This window comes from Adiantum capillus-veneris, chromosome 26, assembly GCF_014529385.1.
Source record: "Adiantum capillus-veneris isolate H3 chromosome 26, ASM1452938v2, whole genome shotgun sequence".
NCBI classification, from domain to species: Eukaryota; Viridiplantae; Streptophyta; class Polypodiopsida; order Polypodiales; family Pteridaceae; genus Adiantum; species Adiantum capillus-veneris.
In genome coordinates, this window is record NC_140956.1 from 46,638,165 (window position 1) to 46,662,491 (window position 24,327).

Sequence of the window (24,327 nt, forward strand, 5' to 3'; positions counted from 1 at the left end):
AACCAGAATATCCCAAGCTTGTTTTACGGATTTTGGTGAACAAATGTGAGGAGTAATAGTGCACTTCACAGACAATGCAATCAATGCATGACCCTGTGCAACTTTTACATCCCAAATGAGCTTGTTCCACCATAGGCAAAACAACTCTAACAGCAACAATCCTTGTAGCATGACCTACAACATCCTCAACATCGCCTACATCCTCAGAACCAAGACATACATCAATGCCCTGCACGGCCAGAATTCTTCACAAAATGACAAAATAGCATGTGCAGTACTGCCTGTAGTGGAGACGGAGGCTAAAATGAGCCCAAATCAGAAATCTAAATAGACTAAGTTCTTCGAGCTTACCCAAAATTTTTGTCGACCTACGAATGCTTACCAAAGCTCACAAAATTCGAAGAAAGTGAGCAGGCATGTGCTGGAGCTGCTGGCGACTAAGCCCGAGAGGACTCAACCTGCTCTCATACCAATTGTTGGAATCATGGTTGCAGGAAAACACACACAACTTGGAGAAGATGAAGGAAGCTCAAGGCACACAAACGAGAGTGCATTACTTAATGTACAATGGAAAAGATAGATAGCCCTAGAATGATGGGTGCATACACAATGCACGGGGGGGAAAACCTCCTAAAGAGGGAAAAAATGCCCCAGTGGTCCTAAGTGTGTTCACACACATCACTACGACATGTATATGCTAACAATTTCCTGCTAGCTCTCTCCACCTTCGAAGGTGTTTGAGACCTTGGGACTGAGGCTTGGGATAGTGGATGCTTTTTACAAAGTCTATGTTATGCTCGTGATGCATGAAGCTTTCCATAATCTAATGCATAAGGTGCATGGAGAGAGCCTGAACGAGTGCGACTAGACAAAGGTGTATCCAATTCATAGTCATGTAATGTATGCACTAGCCATTTTGGCATACCTCTAGCTTGCTCATTTTCAGCCCTTTCCTCATCAACTACATCATGTACACCTGCATCAATAATAGGCTGATCTGTAACATTTTCAAAAACCCCCATAGGCTATACATTTGCCTCGTTGGAATTTACATTCAAACTTCCAGCACTGAAAAGAGGCAACAAAGTGTCATAAATGTCCTGTGAGCTGACATTATTATCTCTACTACATGACAATGAGGGCTGAACAAAATCTTCCACAAACACAACATCCCGTGAAACTAGAATATGCTTTGTTTGTGGATCATACAACCTGTAACCTTTGCTTTCAGAACTATAACCAACAAAATACATTTGACAGTCTTATCATCCAATTTTTCTACGTTGTGTTTGTGGCACCAAAGCATATGCCAAATAGCCAAAAACACGCATGTGCTCAATAGAAGGCTTTCTATCATGCCATGCTTCATATGGAGTAATAGACTACAAAGCTTTTGTAGGACACCTGTTTAGTACATTTGTGGCACACACGATGGCCTCAAGCCAAAACAAATGAGGCAAAGCTTGACTTTTGACCATACATCATGCCATTTCCGTAAGTGACCAGTTTTTCCTCTCAACAACACCATTTTTTTGAGATGTAAACGGCATTGTACATTGGTGTTTCATCCCACGACTAGACAAAAATGCATTAAATTCATGAGACATATACTCCTCCCCTCGATTGAAATGGAGGGTGCCCATAGTACATTCTGAGACATTTTCAGCCATAGCTAGAAAATGTTTGAAGCACATAAAATCTTTGGACTTCGCTTTAAGCGGATACACCCATGGATGCCTCACGTAACTGTCAATGAAAGTCACGAAGTAAAGGTAATTGCCCAAGGACGGAGTTTGCATGGGCCCACAAACATCACTATGCACAAGCTGCAACCTGCATGTGGCCCTAACTATGCCATACTTTGGAAACTTTGAATGTTGCATCTTACCCAAAATATAGCCTTCACAAACATGTTTGACATGTGGTTCAAGAGGTGGCAAAGAAGCAACCATATCAGATTTTTGCAAACACAGCAAACTGGCAAAATTCAAATGTCCAAAACGTGCATGGCAAAGTTTTACATCTGAAATAGCCTTTGAGTCCACAACTGCATTTGCAAAATTCATCCCACACTTGTCATACAAAGTGAGGTTATACAGCCCATGACATAAAATGCCAGATGCAACAATTTCATCACTGAAATTGAGATCATGTATTGTACATCTGTCATCCACAAATTTGATTATAAGTCCAAGTCTAGCAAGTGCAGATATAGACAAAATATTCTTCTTGATCCCAGGTACAGAAAGAGCATCAACAAGTGTGAAAGACCTACCATTTGCATTAGTAAGCACAATATTTCCAGCTCCCTAAGCCGGATAAGAGGCATTGTTGGCGCAAGTAACTGAATTCCCATGAGGGAAAGACTCAAGAGAGGTGAACAAATCACGATGTGAGGTAATTGTGCTTTGTAGCACCTGTCAAAATATCACACACGTGAGTCTGCAGCAACTAACATGCATGTATCATGGACAACAGGATTATAGGTACACTATGCACTAAAAGTCCCTTTTGCATCAACATCAGCATCACAGTCTCCTTTCACAGAAGACTCAACAATAGATGCATTTGTAGTGGAACCAGCATTTGCAGTGGAATCACCCTCTTTCTTCTTAGCCTCTCTGGCCTTCAACTTAGGACACTGCTTGATCAAGTGATCATTAGCTTTACAATAATGGCAACTCATCTTCTTTTTCCCGTTATCACCAAAATTTCGAGACAAATGACTGCCAGCAGAAGCATTAGGAACAAATGATTTTACACTCGCAAAAGAACCATGAGAGTGGCTGCATTACTGTTACCAACTTTTCTTTGAGCAGCAATAAAAGCCTGTTCAAGCTGTCTTGTCCTTTTTTTTTTGGAAAGTGACTCTTGCAATAGCAATGTGCATAATGCATCAAACTTGACAACTTCAGGATTCCTTGGGTTATAAGTCTCCAAGTACTAGCAAAAGTCTTGTAAGACCCTGGCAAGGCATCAAGAATAGTGTGCACAAGGGAACTGTCCAAAATGACTTCACCTATAGAAAATAAGTTGCTCGTTGATATCCTTGGCACCAGCAAGGAAAGTTTCCATGTCATCTTCCTCATGCATAATCTTTGATTCCACCTCTTCATGCATCAATGCAATTTTAGCCTCATCGCGACTTGCATAAAGATCAACCTGAATATCCCAACCTTGTTTTGCAAATTTCGCTGAACGAATGTGAGGAGTAATAGTACACCTCACAGACAACACAATCAATGCATGAGCCTGTGCAATTTTTACATCCCAACGAGCTTGTTCTACCATATGTTTGAGGACAGATCGAACGGGCAACCAATTGGTCGAACAAGCCAGACACCACATTTTTAGCTTATTGTTTTGCAGACCTACTGTAGTGATACTCTGTGTAAATCCTAATTCCAGAGTAACAGTCAATTCCTTGAGTTGTAATTCTGTCGTGACAATTATAAAGGTCCGTGTGAGCCGGCTACTGGCCATTTAGAATGCCCTAGGTATAAATGTCAATAACCTTAATGTGAAAGGAGGGCTTATCTTTAAAGAAGAAGGGAGCTCTGAAAACGTACGCTCAAGCTACGAGCTGCTCCAAACTTGTAATCATCGCAGCTTATGAATGGGTAATGAGATTTCATTTATGAAACTTGCATAGTGTTCCTCTCTCTTTGCTCTTTAATTCAAGTGTAAGCATCGTCAGTTTTGTTGAGGTTCACGACTATGTGTCTGTAAGCTATAAATGCAGATTTTAGTGCTTTAATCATTGTTTATAGTCATTTTGACCACAAGAGAGTGTTCCTAGACCATAGGGCGACCTTTTTGGATAGTTTTGTTGCAGTTTTCATGACCTTTTTCATGATGGATCGTGATTTGGTACCTTGTTGGATTGCGGCCAGACTTGGTAGGATAGTGCCTCTAGGTGTCCTTGACCTCCTCTTAAAGTTTCGTTGCATTTCGAGTCCGTTCGAGTGCCGAAATGGCGTGATGACCTAGAGCTGTGAGAAAGGACATAGGCAAATTTCCCTGATCTTTGAGTCTTGGTTTGCTTGTTAAAAGTTACTTCGTGAGATTGACCATCTCATAGAGTCTCCGTGTCCCATCCGAGTCACTTTCCCTGAGTGTTGACATTATGTTAGTGCCAAAAAGCTATGCTGCAGACGGCCGTCACGGCGACCCGCTAACATTGGCGCCGCTGCCGGGGATATGATCATTAGATGGTGAGTGACCTAGTGCTTATTTAGAGCGTTCTTTTCTAAGATTTGTCTCTTCATTCCATCTACACTTTAGCAATGAAGCAGCTAGACACGGGGTTTAGTGCTTGATAGAGTCTAGAAGTCGAGGACTTGGTAGATCGATTCTTGAGAAGTAAAGAGGGTTGTGAGTGGGATATCTAAAAGCATTTCATTGTCCAATTTTCTCTATGCTTTTAGAGTGTTGTTCCATTTTCCATTTCGACTTTATTTGTACCGTTCAGTTTGGTTTTTATTTCATATTTCATTTCAGTACTTAGGAGTAGGGTAAGTAGGAACTACCACCATCAAATCTGGGATAAAAGATTTAAGGAAAAAAGGGTGAAAACCATATTTTGGCAAAAACGATCATAACTCTGAAATTGTGAAAATTTGATGGTAAAGACCTCAAAAGTGATCCAAATTCAAAAATTTGTGGATCAAAGGCATCAACAGACTCTCTAGAACAAATCTGGAAAGTCTGGCAAGAATCTGTGGAGGAACATGGATCGCGATCCATGTACCCCAGAGACCATTTTTGGTGAAAAGTGATCAGTGACACTGTACATCATTGGGATACTGATTTGATCAAGTTTTCTTGAAAGAAAAATTCAAAAAATCACATGAGAATTGGTTGTTAGGGCAAAAACAAGCAAAAACAGAGATTCAAACACAAAATTGAGCAAATCTTGAGATTTTGAGATCCAAATTCAAAAAGGGGTGAGATTTGGCTTCTACAGGGCATAAAGAACCAAGAGAACAAAATTCATGAAAAAATGCTGCCAAACATGGATCGCGATCCATGTACCTTTTTGGCATTTGGGGCTAATATTTGACAAGTAGAATCCTGATAACTATTGGAACAACTTTCCCAAAAGGTACCGTGTCAAAAAATTGAAAAAAGTTGGTCAAAATAACCAAATACAGAAACTAGTCAAAAATCGTAGGACAGACAGAAGAACTTGTTGTTGAATGACAAAAACTAGTCCAAATCCCAAAATTTTGATACCACAGCATCTAGTAAACATGCTAATCCTGATGGTACCAAGAAATGTCAGATTGGCTTCCAAACATGGATCGCGATCCATGTACCTCATGGAAATTTTTTGAATTGTTTTTGCGCTGAGATTTGAGGAGTAGGTAGTTGAGACTTAGACAAACACTTTTCCCAAAAGAATCAAATGCAAAAAAGTTGCAAAAAGTGGTCAAAAGAGTCAAAAACAGAACACTGTGAAAACTGCCACAGCAGACTGTAGAAGTCAGTTTTGGTAGGGCAAAACTGATCCAAATCCAAACATTCTTGGTGAGCAAGCTACAAACAGCATAAGCTATCCGAACACCAAAAAATCAGGTCCAAAAGTGGCGGAACATGGATCGCGATCCATGTACCCCAAATGAATTTTTGGAAAAAAAAAATTCCAGCGTGTAGCATAGATCATTGTGAACAAAAGTCCCCAACGAAATTTTGTCAAAAAAAGTCCAAAAAGCCATCAAAAGTGCCATAAATTGTTCAAGGTGAAAACCCTAAAATAGACCTAGGGATTGACTTTTGCATGGCCTAAACAAGTCCAAATCACACAAAAACCACATAACAGTGATTAGTGGACCAAGGGGAAGCTGTGTGCCAAGTTTCATTACCATCTGACACATAGGTACATGGATCGCGATCCATGTTCCTTTGTCACCGACTGATACCATATTTGCACCATAGCTAGAGCCCATCACAAGGAGTCTAGTGGTCTTTTCAAAAGTGAATTTGGATATCAAAAACCAAACCAAAAGCCCAAAACTGCCAAGTACTCTAAGCAAGTGTCAGAACTGACCTAACTTTCAATCCAGAGGTCCATTTTTGAAAATTTTGATACCATAGGACCTACTAATCATGTTGATTCTGATGGTACCAAAAAAAGTTAATTTGGGCTCCAAACATGGATCGCAATCCATATACCCATAGTGACAACTTGAATTGAAACTTTCCACATCATTAGTGCATACACAAAGAAACATATCCCCAAGTTCAAATTTGGAAAAAATTGAGCAAATTTGGGTCAAAAAGAGAAAAACAGGTGAGACAGTAAACCGCAGTACAGACCTAGTGCTGGCCATTTGACCTGTCAAACCAAGTCCAAATTCAAAAAGATTTGAGATTTAGCCTTGTGGACATAGAGTGCAACAAGCTCCCAAGAGGACAAGTCCAGATGTGGTTGAACATGGATCGTGATCCATGTTCCTCAACCTCATTTGCTGAAAATTGGTATCTAGCCTGCTTATGACCTTGTCTACACATAGTAAAAATTTGGAGGAAAAGAATCTGAGAGGGAACATGGATCGCGATCCATGTACCTCTCAGCATAGTGGGGGTATCTGACTTGGTGATCTTGTAGACATACTTGAGAACATCCCAAATCTCAAGTTTGAGCTAAAAATACCTTCAGGAGGCCAAGATACAAGCCAAAGTTCTTGTGTTCTGGTCCCGATTTTATTTTGAGTGTTGTTTCAAGTGCAGTTCACTAAAAATGCTCTAACTTTTGATACACAGCTCCAAATTGAGTCAGGTATAGTTTCCTAAATCCAAACTTTTAGGGTACCCAAGACCAGTTTCCAAAGACCAAAAAAGTCACAAATTCCTGACTTTTGAGAGACCTTACCAGGGGTAAAAAGGGATAAGTTGCAATAAGCCAAAGTGGGCTTGTCAAGGATTGTCTTGAGAGTTCTGAGAGAGTCTTGATGATGACAAATCATCCACCACCAGGGTTCTCTACTCCACTCAGAGCCATGAAAAACGATGCAATGCCGACAACAATGGGATTGGGAGAATACCTAAAGGAGAAGCATCCACTGATCAACAAACCGAACGTGAGATTCATCAAAGCCAATGAATCCATGAGAGTGCTTACAGATTACACTTATGAGTGCTTATATAGATTCACAAATGGGGATCAATATATCTTCTACAAGTGTGTAGAGCCCAATGCTAGAGAGTTGACCACCCATAAGAATTTCTATGTGTTCGCATATACAGATGCTCACGGAGTGCAAGTTTTGATGGTAGATAAGTATGGATGAGAGTGCAAACTTGTCAATCCAATTGACTTAGAATGATACACATACAAGGGTACCTCAATCTCTACTTACTTTCAGCCAAATACTATGCCAGGGTACACAACAGAGAGGATTCCACCAAGATTTTCTCCAAAACAAGGCAAGAGCATGAGAGACATCTTTCCAAGAGACCACAAATTGGTTAGATTAGTGACTAAACCACAATGTTTAAGACCATATCAAGTGGCTCAATGTGTCAAGACAAAGTACGATGGGTCAGGGGATCCATATGCTCATGTCTCTCTCTTCAAACAAGTTTGAGAGTTGAAAAGATTGCGGATTTTCATACTCAATATGAGGGATTTGGGTTGACATTGGAAGGAACAGCCCTTGACTTGGTTCCAACCACTAAATAGAGATGATTTTCCCAACATAGCACAACTCTTACAAGAGTTTGTAGAGGGGTTTTCAAAAAGGGGAATCAAATATAACACGGTGTCCCAAATCTACGCTTTGAAACAAAAAGCAAACGAAAAGGTGAAACAATACATCGAGAGATGTCCAACACAAGAGCTGTCGCTAGATGAGAGGCTATCAATTCTCTTCATAGAGGGCTTGGGGAATGATACTCTCAAAAAGGAACTACATTTGAAAGGATGCACGACATTTGTGCAAGTCACTAGAGAAGCTCTATTATCTAGTTGACAATTCCAAGGCCTATGGAGAGGTGACTGATCATACAGACAACACGACTAGTAGTGCCTCATCTTCGAAGAGCGCATCAACAACAAAGAGAGATGTTCAAACTCCTTGGGAACCAATCATTGATCAAGTGGTCAAGGGGTAATTAAAAGAATAAACCAAGGCTACAAACAAAACCTGAATGTACAACAATCTCAATTGAGGAGATGTAATACTTGTGGAGGGGATCATCCCACTCCATGGTGTAGTACTCAATTGAACCATCAACAAATGCTAGGGCAACATCCACCTCTTCTGAATGATGGTAGAGTAGTAGTCAACTACACTCAACCAACGTATGTTCCACAACCCATGAGAAATCAGCACTCCATGGACACAAATACGCTCATGTCCATAACCAATCAGGAGTATGGTTCAAAGAACATTCTTACCAGGCAAGAACAAACATTGACTGGATCACCACCTATGAAACAAGAAGGTCCATGCTATGAGTGTGGAGGTGATCATTGGGCACAAAGTTGTCCAAACAAGGGTCCACAAATCGAATAATTTGTATTTTGTGAACGTTGTGGGATAGACCATTTACACCAACACTGTGCTAAAAATACGTTGTACACGTAATGCCTTCTTCAAGCGGATCCAAGGTAGAACCCACCATTCCTTAAAACGTGATGACTCGAGCTCAAGCTCAAGACGCTGCCAAAAACAAACCAGCTAAAGAAGCCACATTGCCTGTTCAAACAGAATTCGAGAACATATCGGTTAGAACCTTCGGAAGAAGATCATAGAAAGGCAAACGAAACAAAATGAAAGCGAAGAGGCTGAAGGAGAAAGCCCTTTGGAAACGGAACTGAATCAAATAAGAGAGCAGCTTAGACAAGAGCAAGAAAGGAACAACAATGCAAAGGGTCCTAAAGAGTCAAAGACTAACTCGGGAGGTTCAATCTTGGTCGACAAAGTCTTTGAGCCTTTGGATGCGATCTTGAAAGCTTATGATGCTAGGTTAAAGAACAACCAAACCCAAGAGGATAGATGGTTGACAGATCCTCATCCAGGGTATGAAAAAGAGAGGTTGCAAATGTGCAAGGAGCTCATCCAAAAGGCCCAAGCTCTTATGGAACCACTTCTAAATGCTCCCAGAACGGAGGTGCTAATCCGTGAAAAATTCCAAGAATTGGAAAGTCGTGGTATTGCAAACAAAGACCAAGAAGAGCCACGAGTTGAGGCACCTTTAGATACAAGGGAAGTAGCCAATACCACAGATGGGGTGGGTTCACAAGCAGTGATGCCTATTCCGGAGGTAGAAGAACCATGGGCCACAATCCTTATGGGAATCAATCAAAACCAAAAAGATGGTAGTGCTACTTTATAGTCAGCACCTATCCCTGAGATAAACATGGATCACAATTTTTTCCCAGTATATATATGATCTTTATATGGGGATGCCAGGTCTGTCGCATCTGAAAAGAGTTAACCACACTCTCTAAAGACCTTGCATCTTTCATAGGAGAACTCGAGACAAAATCTGAGGTTAAAATGGTACCTTCTCAGTGGAAAGCCACACCAAAAATGATGGATACCAAGAGCTTGCATGAATTGATGTCTTCTCCTATACAATGCACACTTTATCTCTTGGAACTACTAAAAATTAGACCGCATCTATGGGGCCAAATGGGCAAAAATTTGGAAAAAATGAGCTTGAAAATCCCTTCACATGACCAACTTGCTGACAAAAACATAGATGATACCTCACCTAAGAAGCCACAAGCAAAGCTAGTACCAGTAAATAAGGTGGGTGACTACTATGAAGGAGAAGAACGAAACACCACCTTACCACTTGAGTACAAAGGCGTAAAGACGGTTGCTATATTAGATAGTGGAGCAGGAATTGCCATTGAAACCAAAGAAATATGGAAAAAATGGGGAAAGCCTGCTGCTAGAAAAACTCATATGAAATTGCAATTAGCCGATGGATACATGGAGAAACCGATAGGAATATTAGAACAAATCATTGTATCCTCGTGTGGCATCGAGTATGAGCACACCTTTGCCATAATGAATTTTGACAAGAGCAGCAACTTTGACATCATATTGAGAAAACCATTCATGCGTCAGCTCAAAATGGTACAAGACTTGGGCTATGACTATATCTACTTGAGACACAAAGATGTCACTACAAAAATTAGTGTCAAAGATCATAGTTATAGAGATGTAGAGCGAACCCCGGGGGAAGAATTAAACTCCACGACTGATTTTGAAAGCAAAGCACATATTTGGATGTACGGAGCTCTTGAGAATGGAAGTCTTAGAAAGGAAGATTGCATCCTAGAGCGTTCAGTAGAAGATCAGGCATATGTACCAGAACGATTTCCAGAGGAGTTATTTGAACCCTTTGGATGGGATCAAATACTGGCAACTATTAATGTCTGCGTAAATGAGGTGACATACACCAAATTTTGTGATGAAGATGGCTATGATATAACTCCCTTATTTACAATAAAGGTGTTGAAGGAAGCTAACAAGGTTTGTGAGTGTGAAAGCAGAAAAGGTGAAACAGATAGCTACGTCATACAGCATGATGCCAAAGTGCACATGAAGGAAGCAGCCCAACAACGAGAATATGTCATTATTGACATACCTGAAGAATCGACAAAAGCTGTTTCAAAGAATCCGACTCCAGAAAAAGTGCAAATGAAAGCAAATGAAGGAAAAAAGTTTCCAAATTCAACGTCAAATGTTCAAAAAATGCAAGATCAAAAGAAGAACAGGGACAAGGAAGAAGATCGATTGTCTCCTACGATGATCAAATTCAGCATATGCGGAGAAACAGGACTCAAAATCAAATGTTCAGCTATGATAGATCCAGAAACAACAAAGAATCTAATGACATATGGAACTTGGATCATGATGGGAAAGCCGCTAATCATGGAGCTAGAGGAGATCGTGTACACAAGCTCAAAAATTCCAATTCCTAGCTTCGGAGTGGCAGAAGCTATACTCAAATTGAGTACCGGGGAGTATAAAGATACTTTCCATATAATTGACTCCCATCATATCAAAGAGAGTTTGATCCCGATAGAAAGCTAGAGGAACATCTTCTTTCGACAACAATCAAAAGCTGCAACAACGACAACGGTAAGACTCCATGAAGCTTCTCAAATCCATGCAAAGAAAAGATCACCAACCATCACGGAAAAAGGTAAACACTGAAGTATATCAACCTTGCAAGACAATTTTACCTTCAACAAACTTCCATCAAACTTCCCTCAAAGCCTCTACATCAAGAGCCAAACCATCGACAATGCAATGGAAGCCGAGACAAAAAGTCTATCAACCAAAGTTTCCATCACAAAAAGGAATCAAGAACAAGCAAGGAAATCAACCAAGTGTTAGTATCCAAAGAACAAATCCAAGTCACAGACCCAGTTGGATACATGAAGCACAAGTTCAACCACAACAACAAAGGGTGACAGGGTGGGTAGCATCAAATGAGTCAATCACTGCTCAGGGATACCTCTAAGGAAACGCAAATGTTTGAGCCAAAAAGCCTAAAGTAACAACCTGGATCTACTCGCCTCAAGAAAAGAGTTCTACAATGAGCAAGATGAGCTATAAACGCCAGACAAACAACTCAACCGGGAGAAAGAACTACCACAAAAGGCAGAAGAAAAGACCTTCCAAGCAAGAAATGCGACAAGTTTTTGGGTTCCAAAGTCAGACTTCAACGAAGCTACCCAACACAAACAGGAGAATTAGCGGATGATTCCAGTTAAGCTACTCGAAGCACAAGGATTTATGAAGATAACACTCAAATGTGGTTACCAAAAATTGTAGCTCAACCTGGAAAAATGGCGCTCAATCAAGAAGCACCACAAGGCTCCACCCAAAGGCACACAATCAATAGGCAGAGCCAACAACAAGTCACCATTAAGGGTGCTACAACCTCCAGATGGATACCTTGTCATCAATTACAAAATCAAAGCTTATACAAAGGAAATCATCAGATCTGGCTACCGAAGCCTAGTGTCCATCAAGTCATCGAGCAAAAGGAGCAAATGCAAAAGACGATCACACACGAACCAAAAACAAGATGGGTTCCAAAATCGCTAAAGGAAATTCAATCACAAAGAACCCACACACTAGGCTACCGAAGCCTAGTGTCCATCAAGTCATCGAGCAAAAGGAGCAAATGCAAAAGACGATCACACACGAACCAAAAACAAGATGGGTTCCAAAATCGCTAAAGGAAATTCAATCACAAAGAACCCACACACAGATTCAATTGCTTCTCATGCAAGATAAAGCAAAGGCTACATCAGTCACTCGACAAGCAAGTCAAGAGGAGCCAAATATGCCAACCTACTTGACAAAATGGTGGCATCCAAAGACCAAAACAATGGAAAAGGCCTAAATTTCCAGAACTTATGGAATTGGGTTTTTGGCCTTGAACAGGTAAGTCCAAGTCGCCATTAAAAATACATGGCATAAAAGTCACAGTCGGGCAGCTGAGCCACTAAATGAGCGAGGTGTTAGTCCCAAACCTTCATGTAATATTCCATGTGGTCTAAACGTCTTAGTTATTCTAGGTACTGCTCAAGCTAGAAGAGTTGAGTATAATTACGTTGTGTCGCTCATGCTGGTATAGGTGAGCATATGAGTCAAAGTCATTGCAGTATAGTGGTAAGTGAAGGAGGAAGTCCAAAAGACACTCACGCACTCAGCACAGCGAGGTATGAGTGGAGAAGCTTCTACATCGAAAACCCTTCTTGGAAACGTAGAAGCTATTGAGACGTCTTTTGATGTCACATGTGCTACATTTGTTGTTCCTTGAAGCACCCATTAACTCCATCTCTTACACTACATGCTTTTGTTCAACAAATTTCAAATAACCATATAGAGTGTCCCATAATTGGCACTTGCATGAGACACTCTTCCTTTGTTTCTCCCAAGCACTCACCTTGCATGACAGGTACTTCAAGTCCAAATGCTCAACTCCAATAAGAGCATATACCAAAGGCACTTTTTTTTTCCACCGGGTTTTTTTCTTTGGTCATCTAGGTTTTAAGACCCTAATCTAGAAACCCTCATCATCCACTTCCTGTCTATATTCCTTCTACATCAACAATACGAAAAGGGCTACCCAAATCAATTGACAACAACTTGGAACAAAAATTGCAGGTCTGCATATACTTATCAAGAGCATCTTTTATCTTCAAGGGTGACAATGATGCTCCATCAAACAATGGCAAGTCTAAGAATGGCCTACAACGACAAGCAATGAAAAATTTAGCAAGCGAGCTATCCACAACAATCAAAAGTAGCTCACACAGTGCTTCAACATTGGTGACCTATTGCAAACAACTCAAATTGCAGTGGACTTGGAAAACAAACCCAACATAAAGTCCACGCCACAAAGGAATCAGTTCTATAAGTTTAAACACATCAACATCCCTCTTCACAGCGGTGAAGACTGGCAACAAAGAGGAGAAGGCGCAACAAGAAGATAAGTTGCCTGAACAATCAAGCTCAAATCACATATCAACAACACAGAAGATATGAATCACTCAAGGAAGGGGGGAGCGTCATGAACGACAAAGCACTTCCCAAGCTGAAGTCCAACCTTGAAGACAAAGCTGAAGACAACCCTATGACAAGACTGCACAAGATCGTGTCAAGGGACAACACAAATTAAGAAGGGGGGATGTTTGAGGACAGATTGAACGGGCACCCAACTGATCGAACACATAGCCGAACACCACATCTTTAGTTTATTATTTTGCCGAGCTAGTATAGTGATACTCTGTGTAAATCCTAATTCTAGAGTAACATTCAATTCCCTGAGTTGTAATTCTGTCATGACAATTGTAAAGGTCCATGTGAGCCGGCCACTGGCCATTTAGAATGCCCTAGGTATAAATGTCAATAACCTTAATGTGAAAGGAGGGCTTTTTTTTCCACCGGGTTTTTTTCTTTGGTCATCTAGGTTTTAAGACCCTAATCTAGAAACCCTCATCATCCACTTCCTGTCTATATTCCTTCTACATCAACAATACGAAAAGGGCTACCCAAATCAATTGACAACAACTTGGAACAAAAATTGCAGGTCTGCATATACTTATCAAGAGCATCTTTTATCTTCAAGGGTGACAATGATGCTCCATCAAACAATGGCAAGTCTAAGAATGGCCTACAACGACAAGCAATGAAAAATTTAGCAAGCGAGCTATCCACAACAATCAAAAGTAGCTCACACAGTGCTTCAACATTGGTGACCTATTGCAAACAACTCAAATTGCAGTGGACTTGGAAAACAAACCCAACATAAAGTCCACGCCACAAAGGAATCAGTTCTATAAGTTTAAACACATCAACATCCCTCTTCACAGCGGTGAAGACTGGCAACAAAGAGGAGAAGGCGCAACAAGAAGATAAGTTGCCTGAACAATCAAGCTCAAATCACATATCAACAACACAGAAGATATGAATCACTCAAGGAAGGGGGGAGCGTCATGAACGACAAAGCACTTCCCAAGCTGAAGTCCAACCTTGAAGACAAAGCTGAAGACAACCCTATGACAAGACTGCACAAGATCGTGTCAAGGGACAACACAAATTAAGAAGGGGGGATGTTTGAGGACAGATTGAACGGGCACCCAACTGATCGAACACATAGCCGAACACCACATCTTTAGTTTATTATTTTGCCGAGCTAGTATAGTGATACTCTGTGTAAATCCTAATTCTAGAGTAACATTCAATTCCCTGAGTTGTAATTCTGTCATGACAATTGTAAAGGTCCATGTGAGCCGGCCACTGGCCATTTAGAATGCCCTAGGTATAAATGTCAATAACCTTAATGTGAAAGGAGGGCTTATCTCTAAAGAAGAAGGGAGTTCTGAAAACGTACGCTCAAGCTACGAGCGGCTCCAAACTTGTAATCATCGAAGCTTATGAATGGGTAATGAGATTTCATTTATGAAACTTGCATTGTGTTCCTCTCTCTTTGCTCTTTAATTCAAGTGTAAGCATCGTCAGTTTTGTTGAGGTTCACGACTATGTGTCTGTAAGCTATAAATGCAGATTTTAGTGCTTTAATCATTGTTTATAGTCGTTTTGACCATAGGAGAGTGTTCCTAGACCATAGGGCGACCTTTTTGGTTAGTTCTGTTGTAGTTTTCATGACCTTTTTCATGATGGATCGTGATTTTGGTACCTTGTTGGATTGCGGCCAGACTTGGTAGGATAGTGCCTCTAGGTGTCCTTGACCTCCTCTTAAAGTTTCAGTGCATTTCGAGTCCGTTCGAGTGCCGAAATGGCGTGATGACCTAGAGGTGTGAGAAAGGACATAGACAGATTTCCCTGATCTTTGAGTGTTGGTTTGCTTGTTGAGCTAGTGTGTTTGCTTGTTAAGGTTCACTTCTTGAGATTGACGATCTCATAGAGTCTATGTGCCCCATCCGAGTCACTTTCCCTGAGTATTGACATTATGTTAGTGCCAGAAAGCTATGCTGCAGACGTCCGTCACGGCGACCTGCTAACACCATAGGCAAAACAACTCTAACAACAACAATCCTTGCAGCAAGACCTGCAACATCCTCAACATCGCCTACATCCTCAGAACCAAGATGTACATCAATGCCCTGCACAATATTCCAGACACCCTTTGACATGAGAACATGTTGCATCATCTAAGCCCACATAGGATAATTGTCCCCATCCAATTTGTTCTCAGCAACAGACATCTTGAACACATTTGTGTTGTTGTCGGCCACGACGAATGCCTGCACTTGATGTGAAAACTGCTTTAAAAGAGGAGAAATGAAGCAGGAACAACACGTGTTATATAGCACAAACCATAGAAGACTGTAAGGGACCTGTTATTCAGAAAAAGGCATTAACAAAAATTCTGCACAATGACAAAATAGCTTATGCAGTACTGCCTGTAGTGGAACGGAGACTAAAATGAGCCCAAAAGTCAGAAATCTGAGTAGACTAAGCTCTTTGAGCTTATCCAAAAATTTTATCAATCTGCGAAGGCTTGCCAAATCTCACAAAAATTGAATAAAGTGAGCAAGCATGTGTTGGAGCTGCTGGTGACTAAGCCCGAGAGGACGCAACTTGCTCTCATACCAATTGTTGGAATTAGGGTTGCAAGAAAAACACACACAGGTTGAGAAGACAAAGGAAGCTCAAGGTACACAACCGAGAGTGTATTACTTAGTGTACAATGGAAAATATAGATAGCCCTAGAATGATGGGCGTATACACAATGCACGGGGGGCAAAACCTCCTAAAGAGGGAAATAATGCCTCGATGGTCCTAAGTGTGTTCACACACATCACTACGACATGTATATGGTAACAATTCCCCGCTAGCTCTCTCCACCTTCGAAGGTGTTTGAGGCCTTGGGACTGAGGCTTGGGATAGTGCATGCTTTTTATAAAGTCTATGTTATGCTCATGATGCATGAAGTTCTCCATTTTAATTGCATCACCTAGGTCACAAGGAACACAAAGATTATATTGTACCAAGTCTCTCTTGATGGGAGAATCTATAATACAAATGCCTATTGGAAGGGGGGCCGGCTCCACATAAATCCGGTCCTCAAATGTTGTCAAGTTCTCTAAACTCTCTCTTGCAAAAGTATTGTTCATGCCAAGTTAATTAAGTACTATGGTTATGTTGCTACCATCAATTAATTTTTCCCTCTACGTTGTTTCACAAGAATGCTCCCTTTAAGTCTCCTAATTCCGCTATTCTCAAAGTTCATAGGCCATTTCCATTACATGAGGAGCTTGAGGTGCTTCATGGATAAGGTGCTTGAGGGGCTTAAGGTGTTCCAAAAGTCAACAGCATCCCTACACAAGGGAGGGAGAGCCCTACAAGTAGGGGCATGAGAGAGAACACACACACACACACTCACGCAAGGCAAGCCTAGTCTAAAGAGGCAACAAGGACACATGTCAAGCTCCTCTCCATGTTACCCTCATAAGGTTCCTAGAGCCTCTTGGTAGGCCTCTAAAGGGGTCCAATACGCTTTTAGTTTATTTAATTATTTTTCAAGCATCATTCAAGCCCTCTCTCGCAAAGGGGTATGAAGGACACTTGTCCTAATGCTACCCTTAGTGCTTGATATGCACAAAGCATGTGATTGGCCAGGCTTGGGGAGGTCCAATCACCAACAAGGAAGAGCTAGAAGAGGGGTTCTACCCAAGCAAGGAGGGCGTGTGCTTGACCATATACCCTCTCTCATTCACTCACACACTCTCTCATTCTCATAGTGTGTTGTGCAAGAACACCAGCTCCTCCTCCAAGCATGAGAAGTTGAGAGCCTACACCAACAACTCTTGGCTATGGAATAGCAAGAGCCATGCTCCGAAGTTGCATGCTTGCCATCTCCTTCATCTCCATTACTATGCTATTATGCTATGCTAAGCAACAAGAGTAATATCAAGTGAGGAGTCTATTTCTTTCTTGTATGTTACCTCTTTCCTACCCTTCATTCCCTGATAGCTTTCTCCACCTTCGAAGGTGTTTGAGGTCTTGGGACTGAGACCGGGGAAAAGTTAATGCTCTGGTAAGATAGTTAAGGGCATAATCTTGATGCATGAAGCTTTCCATCTTCATTGCACCAACGAGGTCTCAAGGAACACAAATCTTGTATTGTACCAAGTCTCTCTACATGAGAGAATCTATAATACAAAAGCCTTTTGGAGGGGGGACTGGCTCCAAGTAAATCCGGTCCTCAACTGTTGTCAAATTTCTCTATCTCTCTCTCTTTTACAAGTATTGTTCAATGCCAAGTTAATTAAGTGTAATGGTAAGTTTGCTACTTTTAATCAAGTACTCTTCTTATGCTCTTTAAAGAACTCTCTTAAAGGAAATGCTCACTATGGTTATTTAAATTCCACTACAATCCATGTTATAGCCATTACATGAAACATCAATGCATAGAAACTATACTCTGAGGTAGTATCAAAAACATGGTCTGTTACTATGGGTTCTAAAGCCTCCACTGGCTCTATGCGAGATGTCTGATTCACACTTCCTCATATTCAAATACTCTATTTTGTGTTCTGTCATAGTGCTAGCTTCTGATCCATACAACTTTCCTAGTCTCAAACTCTTACCTCTAAAATGCATTGTCCAAGCTCAGCATATTGATATAAATTTGTCAACACTCCTTCTATGTCCTCAAACCTCTAGGAAAAAGTTTTAGTAGCTCTTTATTTATGGAAGATATATACATATGTGTGGACTCGTGTGTCACTAAAATTTTCTACACACAAAAACTTTATTAGACTTGGGATAATTGTCCATAGTGCTAATTTGAAAACTAAGATTACTTATAATCTAATCTCCTTTAAGTCTATTTCTTTTGGCCCAAATGTCACTAGTAGACTCCTCTCAACTTGTACTGCCTAATTGTGCGGTCAGAACCCTCACCATGTATAAATGTGAATAATCATGATTATTCATGGTGCTTCATAATGATATATTTAGGTTTTAGGGTTAGGCTACTTACCAATTTTGTTTTATTTTAGTCGCCCAAGTCCAAGAAATGCTCGATTTCTTACATTTTTGAAGATTTTCTTGAGAATCTTGACAAGTTGAAGTAGCCTTTGGGGTCTCTCTCTTTCACAACTTACCTAGGAATTGTGAACAAAACATGCACAACAACTCATGTACATGTAGTGCCACTACAACAAAAAAACATGTTATCGACGCAGATATCGACGCGGCCCGTCGCTATCCGCGTCGCTGTGAAACCAGTCGCTATTAACGACGCGGATAGCGACGCACATAGCGACGACCATAGCAGAAAAAAAATTTCTTGGGCAGAGGACAGGTAGCCTGGCCTGTGCCCAGTTAAAAGATGGACACAGCCACAGCCAGACTTCCTGCCCTCTGCCCAAGAAAGTGAGCAGCACCAAAATATCAACCATGCTCCCGTGCGCAGAAATTTCGGCAGAGTTCCCTTTGTTTTTACATAAACTTTTCAAAAAAAAAAACCATATCATGTATACGCCTCCTACATGCTATCCATGTAGGATCTCACATGAGATTTAAGGCCAATGAAAGACAACCGTACCAATTGAAAAGCATAGCCATAACTTAAAAGCATAACCATAACGAACCATAACCATAACTTAAAAGCATAACCATAACTAACCATAACCATAACTTAAAAGCATAACCATAACTTAAAACCATAACCGGCTATAACCACTTTGATTAAAACCATAATGCAGATAACCATAACCATAAACAAAATTAACAATAACCATAAGCATAACCAGAAAGAGAAACAATAACTGTCTATACAATGACAATGATAATAATCATAACCATAAGGGAAACAATAACTGTCTGAACACTATCTGTTTGTACAAAAAAGAGACACAGAAGCGTGTCTGTGTCTCACAAAGCATATAGATGAAATTTGGTCCACTAATGACTAGGTGTCGCAACCTGCACATAGGACAACTCACAAAATTTGTATTGATATTACTTCACATATACTGACTTAATTAAATCAACTCACACATATTAATGTCTCACCTCAAGCGATCAGCGAGACTATAAGGCCTCCCAGTCTACAAGCTCTCCTAAACCTTCAAGATCATTCAGTACTTCATAGATACCTCTGCGATATCCATCTGACGCCTCCTCGCGTGATGGAGCTCGATGCATCGCAAGATTCTGCGTTTATACAAAAATCAAAGTAATAAGAGTACATGATTCATCGCATTTTAAAAAACGCCATAGTTAAGATTGGATTAGAAACTCACAAACTCATAGCGAAAGGTGTCGAAGCCTCCGCTGCCAAGATGAGATGTCCCCCTAGTCATCTGTCGTACCTGCGCGGCCTCACGCTGCTGTCTGAACCACGTGGCCGCTGTCCGCTCATCCTCCCTGATCTGCAGCCACGTCTCATGTGGGATGCCCGAAGGCTTCGACGAGCCGGTCCTGAAAGCCTTCCGAGCTACATCTCGTCGATGTTTGATGGTGTCCCGTGCAACACCCTTGATCCACCGCGCCGAAACAACGGAAGAACCTAGAGCAGGCTGGTACTCTCTCAGGATGGTCTCCACTATGTAAGTGCCTTTTTCCTTTTCTTACTGATCCCAAGACGTCAGAATGCTGGTCGAAAATTGCAGCTCCACGAGCTGGCGAATCCGCTGCCGCATCTCAGTCCCGACTCTATCCATGTCAACAGAACCATCTCCCCGTACAGTATAGAGCTTGGAGGCACTAGGATCGTGTGCCCCCCAAGGTGTCCGAGGTGTGCCAAGAGGTGTGTCGAGAGGTGTGCCTGGGTAAGACGGGGGTCGTGAGCGAGGAGGGGTCGAAACATCTGTGGACCCTCCTCCACAACAACCACCACCTCCACCTGACGATCGTCGAGATCGGCGAGTGCGCCTGTGCTGCGGAGATGAGGACATACCCGCCTCTGCCCCACCCCTAGGTGTCGAAGTAGCCGTGATGGGAGAAGAAGGCGCCGTACCCATAGGCGTCCTGAACCTCGTAGGCATTCCCTCCCCCTAGGCGTCGGACCCTCGGGTGTGAAGCCCGGAGGCGTAGTACCCGTGCCTCTGGCTACCCAGTACTAAGAAGCCTCTGCCATCTGAGCAGGCGTCATCTGTGTAACGAAGCCCATGAATGCATCTGCACTCATGGAAGCGGGATCTGGAATCTCGTCTACCATACTAAAGTCCTGCACAAAGAAAGTAAAATAAAGCGTCAGAACACAGTTGTTTAAATTAACTTTAAACTTAATTTTAAATCAAAGTCTTCACACAAACACTTACAGGCCTAGGCCTCGACGAGTGAGGCATCATCTATAAGATCTTGCACCGTATCATCATCTATCTCTAATTGCAAACATAACTCTGCCCCAACTCGTTCTGGCAGATTGTCTTCATCCATTGCATCTTCATCTACAAGTGTCAATTCTGGCTCGTCTACGTCATCCCTCGTATATCTGTCAGCTTCCTTTGCCATACCTTCGTCCATCTCATCTAATGTCACAGTAGTATGGACGTCGTGTGACTGACTTTCCTCCAGGAGATCTTGCCCTTCAAATACTTGTTTATTTCTTGGAGCAACCTGAACCACAAACCACCATTGTCGCTCTCGAGGGTCCGATACAAAGACCACTTGCTCGCAATGTTCGGGGAGAGCAAATGTGCCGCTCGCATCTGTCCAAGACTTTGTAGAATCTATTTGCACAAGTTTGTTTCCATCTCTGCGTATCGTTGCATTGCAACCAGAAGTAATCACCTTGAACCACTTCACATCCAACAAAAACATCTCAAACCACTTGAAGCTTACTTTCAGGATATCTGACACCAGACCACAGTATCCAGGTTGCTAGCGCTCTCATTCGTGTCTCTAGCACTGGCCCTGCTCTTTTGCATGAAACTAACCATTACCCCACTGACAAACGTGTTTCTTCTCCTGTCAATTTGTTGTGTTCTGAAATGCTTTCCATGCGACCACAATGCCATGTATGTATGATACTTCCAGTCACATCCAATAGCCAGCTCTTCCTCTTCTAGAGATATGGGTTCTCTGATCTGTCGAGCTGCTCTCACTGTCTTGTCCAACCATGCCATTGTAGGGAATTCAGGTAGAGGAGCGAGATAGTCTGGCAAGGGTAAGCCTCTAATCGTTCGAATTCGCCTGAAATCCTGTCGCTCTAGATTGCGTCTCTCTTTCTCTTCTTCGTACCTTTCAAGCCATTTTAGCATCGGCGCTGAATTTAGTATACAGAACTTCATGATCTTTTCTCGCATGGCCAGGTTCATTTTCTTCGGCACCCCTTGCCCTTGCGGCTCCTCTCCCACCAGTCTTGCATCCTCCTCATCGCTCCACAGTCGAGGCATTTCTGGGTCAGAAACGGATAGAAATTCGGTCGTCAATACAAGAGACTCTTGCACCAGCCATCCTTCTGCCATGCTCCCCTTTGGACGCGCTTTTTGGCGAACAAAACCCTTAAGTGTTTTCATGAACCGCTCTAGAAAGAACATCCAACGGCTGTGGACTGTACCTGCCACTGCAACCTCATCTACTACATGGACGAGCAAGTGCATTTGGATAGTTAGGCAGCTCGTGGGTAGATACTTCTCAATCATGCAAACTGCCTCAATGGAGTTAGCCCTTGCGACTGCAATAGATTCCTCCCGTATCTCCTTGGAAGAGATCCACCGCACTAGCTCTGAAATCTTGTATATGCAGGTCCGCACTTCCTCCGTTAAACACCCCTTGATCGCAATTGGAAGAATGAATTGCAAGAACTTATGCCAGTCGTGCGATTTCAACCCTGACAGTTGATCGTCACGGGTGAATGCTGTCTTGAGACATCGCATATGTCCTGTTGGCGTCCTGAACTCTGAAATCACCCTTTTCACTTATCGCTCTTCGTTTTTTAGCAATACCCATGACGCTCTTGGAAGTTTTGTTTGACCAGCTGCATTGGTGAAAGGCCACAGCTCTGGCATCTTTCCAACCGACTGCAAATCATCTCGTGAAGCTCGATTGTCTTTCATTCCCATGATTGTCTTCCAGAGGAGCTCTCCCACATTCTTGAATATATGCATTGGATCCAGCAAATGGTTAATTAGTAGATTACCCCAGTACGGCAACGTATGGAAAATGGACAAACGTTTCATTCCTGGAACAGGTTGCCCCTCATGTTGCTCCCATCGGCGACGCCACTCTTGTACATGCATAGGACGACATTCGACGCGACCAAGCTGGCCTTCGCGCAAGTGATGGCCATATGGAAGATAACGGTGGTGGCCTTGATAAATTGTCTTTCGAAGAGAGGTAGAATAGCGCACATCCAAAGACTGCCCACAAATTGGACATGCATTGTATCTCGAAGTTGTTAGTCCTGCATATATCAAAGCATGAATCAGGCCAAGGCAAAGGACTTGCGAATAACGAGAATTTTGTAAATCAATAACCATTACCAGAAGCTTCTCCTTATCCTGGCCAATCATGCATAGTCCACATAAGAAGTCCATGGATACTTGCATGCTGTTGTCCTACTGGTTCAACCTCATCTGCTATGTCGATCCCATGCCATAACTCCTGGAGCTCGTCAACTAGTGGAGCTAGATAAACATCCATGTTTTTTGCTTTGAACTTACTAGGTACAATCAAGCTTAAAATCAAATGACCCTTCTTGATAGCAAGCCACGGCGAGAGGTTGTAATTGATAAGACACACAGGCCAAGTGCTCCATGACGAGCTTCTCAAGCCAAATGGATTGACTCCATCCATTGCCATGCCCAAACGCAAATTGCGTGGTTCACTCTTAAAATGCGGCCAGGTATCTTCAATGTGCCTCCAAGCCTTCGAATCAGCGGGCACCCTAGATGTTGCGTCAGTGGATCTATTCGTAGAATGCCACCACATCAACTTTGCAATGGAACCACAACGAAACATGCTTTTTATCCTAGGAATAATAGGGAAATGCCGCAACACTTTAGCTGGCACTGTCTCGCCAACTGCATCTTGTTTGTAGCGCATTGCTCCGCACTTAGGACACGACAGACAATCTGCGAATTCATTGCGAAAAAGAATGCAATCATTTGGACATGCATGAATCTTGTTGTAGTCCAAGCCAACTTAGGTCAGAAGTTGCTTTGCGTCTGGCCTGGAGGGAGGCATTTCATTGCCAGCCGGGAGAAGTTTCTCCCGCAATAACCTGTTTAAGCCACATTAAATTAAAATTAAAGCTCTCCGAGCACATCACCGTTGCAATCGAAAAAACTCTTTTGTAAATTACGTACCTAAACAAAGAAGTGACGCTTGCATCTGACCACCCGTACACTGACTGAAGATTCAAAAACGCCAGACAAGTTCGAAGCACAGATATTTTGGCGCCTTCATAGATTGGTTGACGTGCCAACTTTCTCAACATGTCTTCAGGAGATAGGCGCACGGATTCTGGTGTTTCTTCGTTCGCGCTCTCCTCGCTTGTCTGAAAGAAGGCATCCAGCATCTCCTCCATGCCGTCGTCTTCTGTCTGTAAGCCATTTTCTGCTTCCATCCGTGGCTCTATATTGGTCGGACCTTCACGCATAATCTTTTTTCTCTTTCTCTCAGATGTAGGTGCTATGTCGCGGAAATCAATGCCCGTTCCGTAGGAGTCGTATCGTAAATTTTGTACGGTTTCTCTAGCAAACTCTCCGTACTTGTGCACATGCTCATTACATATCCTACGCTTGCGCAGGATTTGATACTTGCAGAGCGTGCACGATCATGCAATCTTTTCCTCCATGTTAGTTGATGACGTTGCCATCTACAATGATTATGAATGTTGTTTTAATATATATTGAGAGGC